The sequence below is a fragment of the Schistocerca cancellata genome, chromosome 6 (assembly GCF_023864275.1).
Source record: "Schistocerca cancellata isolate TAMUIC-IGC-003103 chromosome 6, iqSchCanc2.1, whole genome shotgun sequence".
Classification (NCBI taxonomy): Eukaryota; Metazoa; Arthropoda; class Insecta; order Orthoptera; family Acrididae; genus Schistocerca; species Schistocerca cancellata.
Window position 1 is genome coordinate 403,663,466 of NC_064631.1, and position 6,477 is coordinate 403,669,942.

General features: G+C 50.1%; 1 non-coding gene across 1 annotated transcript; it reads left to right on the forward strand.

Moving 5' to 3' along the window:
• The first annotated feature begins 4,585 nt into the window (after positions 1-4,585).
• On the forward strand, positions 4,586-4,660 carry Trnas-cga (transfer RNA serine (anticodon CGA)). The gene has a single exon. It is a non-coding gene; the product is annotated as a tRNA-Ser (tRNA).
• The last annotated feature ends 1,817 nt before the right edge of the window (positions 4,661-6,477 follow it).

The following is a 6,477-nucleotide window of genomic DNA, read 5'->3' on the forward strand; positions in this document are numbered from 1 at the left end:
CTGACCGATCGTGAGATGGTGATGGGCCCCACCAAGCGTCCATTGATGAGCACTTTGGATGCGGCTCCGTGGAGTAGTCGCATGACGACGGTGACAAAACTTTCCGGAAACTTCATTTTCATCATCACGTCCGTGAGATAAGCATGACTCAGCCTGTCAAATGCGCGATCGAAGTCTATCGATACCAATACACCCCGGAGACGACATGTTGATGCCAGTGCGATAACATCGCGGTAGTCGCTGAGTGCCGTTTGTATATTGCTAGCTCCTCCTAGCTGGGTTTGGTCGAGTGAAATCACTTGTCGTATTACGCGTTTAAAGCGTGCTGCAAGTATCCTGGCGTAGATCTTGTAGTCGCAATTAAGAAGGGTCAGTGGCCGGTAGGCCTGTATCCCTGTGCCGCCAGCTGGTTTGTGGATGGGGATGATCATTCCTTCCACGAAGGAGGGTGGAAGAGGCACGTTGGGAGACATCAATTCGCCGTACATGGCAGTCCATCGTGGAATCATGAGATCTTTAAATGTACGATAGAACTCCAACGGAAACCCGTCGGGCCCCGGCGATTTGTGCGACGCTCCCTTATCAATCGCTTCCATTACGTCGTCAACTGTGATTTCACCTGTTAACTCCAGGTTGGCCGACTCGTCGAGACACGCGGAGAGCGTTCGTCGGACCTCATGAAAGGCTGCCTGATCGTGTTCCGCTTCTTCATAGAGATGACCGTAGTGTTCCACGAAAGCGTTGGCAATGTCTTTTTGCGTTGTCATGCGGCGACCATCTGGCAGTACGACCGTCTGTATTAAGGTTCTGCGGCTACGTTGTTTTTCTCTAATAACGTGATACATCGACGGGGATTCTCCACGGACTCGTTCAAAGGCCCTTGCACGGATTGCGACACCCTCCAGTCGGCGGCGCGTTATGGAAATTATTTGGGCCTGTGCTCGTTTTATACCGGCACGACGCTCCTGTGAAGGTGCTTGTACAGATAGTTCGCGGAGCATCGTGAAATAAAATTCCGTCGTGTACCGCCTCCACATCATCTGCTCTCTTCCGTATGCAATTAACGCTCGGCGCAAAGCAGGCTTAACGCATTCCAGCCACCACTGCAACGTCGTCGGATATGTCGGGAGGCGTCGTTCACACACATGCCAAGTGTCTTCGACTAAGCGTCTGCACTCAGGTTCCCTAAGGTGTGCTGTATTCAGTTTCCAAACACTGCGACTCCTCCACACCTGTTGACGACTCAGGGAGACCGTGCATATATATGCTATGTGATCTGAAAAGGCGACAGGCCACAATTCCGCATCGAGGATCGCAGGTTCGAGACGACGTGTTACGTAAATGCGATCGAGACGACTTGCAGAGTGACTCGTGACGTAGGTGTATCCACGTCTGTCGCCATGTATCTGCTCCCATGTATCAATGAGATTCATGTCCAGTATGAGTTGCCGCAGCTCCGGGCATGAAGTATAATGGGGGTGTTGATCTTTTGGTGCGAGCACGCAGTTGAAGTCGCCTCCAAATAAGACATGTTCATACCGACCTAAGAATAGTGTTGCAATCTCCTCTGCGTAAAATCGGGATCGGTCGCGCCGTCTGTCTGACCCCGACGGTGCGTAAATGTTAACGACCCGTACTCCCAACACTGTGAGCGCTAGTCCTCGCGCTGACGGCAGGTACACCACGTCCTCGGCTACTATGCCGCTACGTAGAAGTATCGCTGTTCCGCTGCCGCCGTCGGTAGTAGGTGTAATGTACGTATCGTACTCATAGAGGTCGGGGAAGCTCTCAACACATACTTCCTGCAGCAGAACGATGTCGACGTCTGACGCATGCAACATGTCTCGTAATAATTGCAATTTGACAGGCGTTCTGATCGTATTAATATTAATAGAGGCTGTTCGATATGCCTGCCGCTGTTCCGCAGTGCGTAAAGCGCACATGAACGCTTATGTTAATTTGTGTGCTGCTGCCCGGTGACATGCTGTCTGTGCGTCAGTCTGCCTCTTCTGCGCGGTTAACATCCGGTGGACGCAGCTCTCGCCATTGCGAGTGCGTCGTCGGTGTGGGGGTCAGTATCTGATTCGTCGGCCCAGTTCCTGTGCTGCAGGTCCAGCTCCCGTCGTGTCTCTCCGGCCGGGCTGACCGAAGGCGGTGGCGTTGCTGCGGTGGGTGGAGGGACTCCGTCCGTCGGCTTTCCGTCCGGTGTGTCTGTATTCAACCCCTGCATAGCATGATTCGCGTCGTACTGCTGTGTGGGAGGTAGATCCTCCCGTTGCGCATCCGGATGCACTGTATCGACGTTACACCCAAGTCCGTCTGACGTGGACTGCAGTAAGCAGGTATCCGACGGCGCGAGCCGTCGTTTCTTGTGGCGCTTCGGTGATCGTTGTTTGCGCGTGTGCGCCTCCGTATCCGAGTGCAGAAGTGACTCCCGGTGCTCAGGGACGAAAGCAGCTGTCGGCACAACAGCAGGATCAATTTCCATTTCTCCTACCGATCCTTTCCGCTCGGTTAAGTGCGTCGTCGGCGCCGGAGCGGCAGAGGTGTGCGTCGTTTCGTCACTGGAGGCGGTCTCTGCCGCAGTCGGTTGCCGTAAACTGTCAGGATTCTGTAGCTGGTCATTCTTCGGGATGGGATCCGTTCGAAATGCGTCCGCATACGTTAGTGGCAGCGGCGTCAACGTGGACGGAGGTACGGGTTCGCCGTTTGGAACTTGCACTATCCTCCGCTGCATTCATTCGGAACGGACGTGGCCCTCCTTCCCACAGCCTGAGCATGTTTTGGGTTGTCCATCGTAGATGACTATAGCTCTGCATCCGCCGATGAACAAGTACGAGGGTACATGTCGTGTCAGTTCTATTCTGATTTGACGCACTCCGTTGAGAACGGGGTAAGTCGTGAAGTTGGACCATTTTTCCTCAACGTGGCTAAGCACTCTTCCATATGGGCGTAAGGCGTCAACGACCAAGTCAGACGGAACCTCGAAGGGAAGTTCGAAAATACGTATGTTCCGTAAGCCCAGTCCTGCATGATCAATAGTTACTTCTCCAACATGTCCATCAGAGTGACAAAATTTGAGTCCATGTTTAGTATCTCGGATGATTCTGTCACATACTGCGTCGTTAATCAGCTTGACGTAAACAACACTGCTCACTATGGAGAGGTGGCTTCCGATAAGTTCGTTGTAGTCAAGTTTAACTTCGTCTCGTAGGAACCTTTCTATTTCGTAGGCTTTCGGTCTCGCATATTCATTCGAAAAACTAATCTTGAGAGTCGACTTTCGGTATGCATGTGCCATTCTATATCGAGTCGTCTAAACGCACTAGTACGCCGACGAGATAAACAACCGCGCGAGCGCGAACTTCTCCGGCAGGGACGTAAACAGACGTCCGTGCCGTAGCACCGCCGAAGGCAGACTGATTCGGGTTCCGAGTTCGAGTCTCGGTCGGGCACACAGTTTTAATCTGCCAGGAAGTTTCATATCAGCGCACACTCCGCTGCAGAGTGAAAATCTCATTCTGGAAACATCCCCCAGGCTGTGGCTAAGCCATGTCTCCGCAATATCCTTTCTTTCAGGAGTGCTAGTTCTGCAAGTTTCGCAGGAGAGCTTCTGTAAAGTTTGGAAGGTAGGAGACGAGGTACTGGCAGAAGTAAAGCTGTGAGTACCGGGCCTGAGTCGTGCTTCGGTAGCTCAGTTGGTAGAGCACTTGCCCGCGAAAGGCAAAGGTCCCGAGTTCGAGTCTCGGTCGGGCACACAGTTTTAATCTGCCAGGAAGTTTCATATCAGCGCACACTCCGCTGCAGAGTGAAAATCTCATTCTGGAAACATCCCCCAGGCTGTGGCTAAGCCATGTCTCCGCAATATCCTTTCTTTCAGGAGTGCTAGTTCTGCAAGTTTCGCAGGAGAGCTTCTGTAAAGTTTGGAAGGTAGGAGACGAGGTACTGGCAGAAGTAAAGCTGTGAGTACCGGGCGTGAGTCGTGCTTCGGTAGCTCAGTTGGTAGAGCACTTGCCCGCGAAAGGCAAAGGTCCCGAGTTCGAGTCTCGGTCGGGCACACAGTTTTAATCTGCCAGGAAGTTTCATATCAGCGCACACTCCGCTGCAGAGTGAAAATCTCATTCTGGAAACATCCCCCAGGCTGTGGCTAAGCCATGTCTCCGCAATATCCTTTCTTTCAGGAGTGCTAGTTCTGCAAGTTTCGCAGGAGAGCTTCTGTAAAGTTTGGAAGGTAGGAGACGAGGTACTGGCAGAAGTAAAGCTGTGAGTACCGGGCGTGAGTCGTGCTTCGGTAGCTCAGTTGGTAGAGCACTTGCCCGCGAAAGGCAAAGGTCCCGAGTTCGAGTCTCGGTCGGGCACACAGTTTTAATCTGCCAGGAAGTTTCATATCAGCGCACACTCCGCTGCAGAGTGAAAATCTCATTCTGGAAACATCCCCCAGGCTGTGGCTAAGCCATGTCTCCGCAATATCCTTTCTTTCAGGAGTGCTAGTTCTGCAAGTTTCGCAGGAGAGCTTCTGTAAAGTTTGGAAGGTAGGAGACGAGGTACTGGCAGAAGTAAAGCTGTGAGTACCGGGCGTGAGTCGTGCTTCGGTAGCTCAGTTGGTAGAGCACTTGCCCGCGAAAGGCAAAGGTCCCGAGTTCGAGTCTCGGCCGGGCACACAGTTTTAATCTGCCAGGAAGTTTCAGGAAAGTATCTAATCAGAATTCAGTGCCCGCGCACAGGAAAGCACTTTCAACTGCTTTATAAGATTTTCCTACCGAAAAAGTAATCTCTAACTCCAGAACTGCGAAATGACCCTCAGTTTAACCCAGACGGCCCACGACGTGTCGCATCAACCGCACCGTGAGTTCCGGCCAGCTCTTCTATTTCAGCTTCAGACCTCTCCACGAAATTGTTTAACGTATTGTCCTTACAGACATATAGAATGAGTAACGGAATGTAGGAATTCTCTTTGGCCATCTCCTGCTCTTGGTTACAGCGCATTTGTAAGGTGCTGCCTCCTGGCAGAACTTTAAGAACTTTTTCTGATACGGATTGGAAACCATCGGCCGTTCCGACCAACACCATTTAGGGGGATTAAGCAAAGCCCAGCCCATCGTCTTCAGCCGAACAGAAACATCCTTCCCCCTCGCAAGTGGAAATTGGCCAAGGCAACTACAAAGAGAAACATGGCTTGCGCACATGGTTGGTCACGACATGACATGTTACGACTTTTCCCCATTGTGAATTTGTGCTCCCTTCCTTCCCCTTATTTCAAGCTGAGTTCGTCAAAAACAGCACCACGTTACCCAGTTGCTTAACGGGATGAAATGCGACTGGTGTCTAATTCGTGTAATTATGCTGTACCATACAAGCCGTCCAATCACGCGTTGCTTGTAAATAGAGAGCAGAACTATCGAGGTCTTAAACGCCGATACAGTATCCAGTGGACGGGAGAGATGAATTAGGACATGATACTACGCTGGTAACAGGTAGCTCAGATGAGAGAATAAGTTCTTGAAATGTGGTGCTACAAAAGAGTTTTAAAAAAATGGTAGATCGAATAACTAACGAGGAAGGTTTTTTACTGTCGTCAGCCTTCGAACTGATTTGATGCGACCCGCCACGAATTCCTCTCCAGTTCTTACCTCTTCATCTCAGAGTAGCACTTGCAACCTACGTCCTCAATAATTTACTGGATGTATTCCAATCTCTGACTTCCTCTACAGTTTTTGCCCTCTACAGCTCCCTCTAGCACCATGGAAGTCATTCCCTCAAGTCTTAACAGATGTACTATCATCCTGTCCCTTCTCTTTGTCGCTGTTTTCCACATATTCCTTTCGTCTCCGACTTTGCACAAGCCTCCGCATTCCTTACCTTATCAGTCCACCTAATTTTCAACATTCGTCTGTAGCACCACATCACAAATGCTTCGATTCTCTTCTGTTCCGGTTTTCCCACAGTCCATGTTTCAATATCATACAATTTCTTCCTAAAACTAAGGCAGGTATTTGAGATTAGTAGACTTCTCTTGGTCAGGAATGCCCTTTTTTCCATTGCTAGTCTGCTTTCGATGTCCTCCTTGCTCAGTCCGTCATGGATTATTTTACTGCCTTGGTAGCAGAGTTCCTCAACTTCATCTACTTCATGACCACCGATACTTATTTTAAGTTTCTCGCTGTTCTCATTTCTACAACTTCTCATTACCTTCGTCTTTCTTCGAATTACTCTCAATCAATACTCTGTACCAGACTGTTCATTCCGTTCAGCAGATCATGTAATGCTTCTTCACTTTCACTCAGGATAGCAATGTCATCAGCGAATCGTATCATTGATATCCTTTCACCTCCAATTTTAATTCCACTCCTGAACCTTTCTTTTATTTCCATCATTGGTTCCTCGATGTACAGATTGAACAGTAGGGACATAAGGCTACATCCTTGTCTTTCAACCTTTTTAATACTAGCACTTCGTTCTTGGTCGTCCACTCTTATT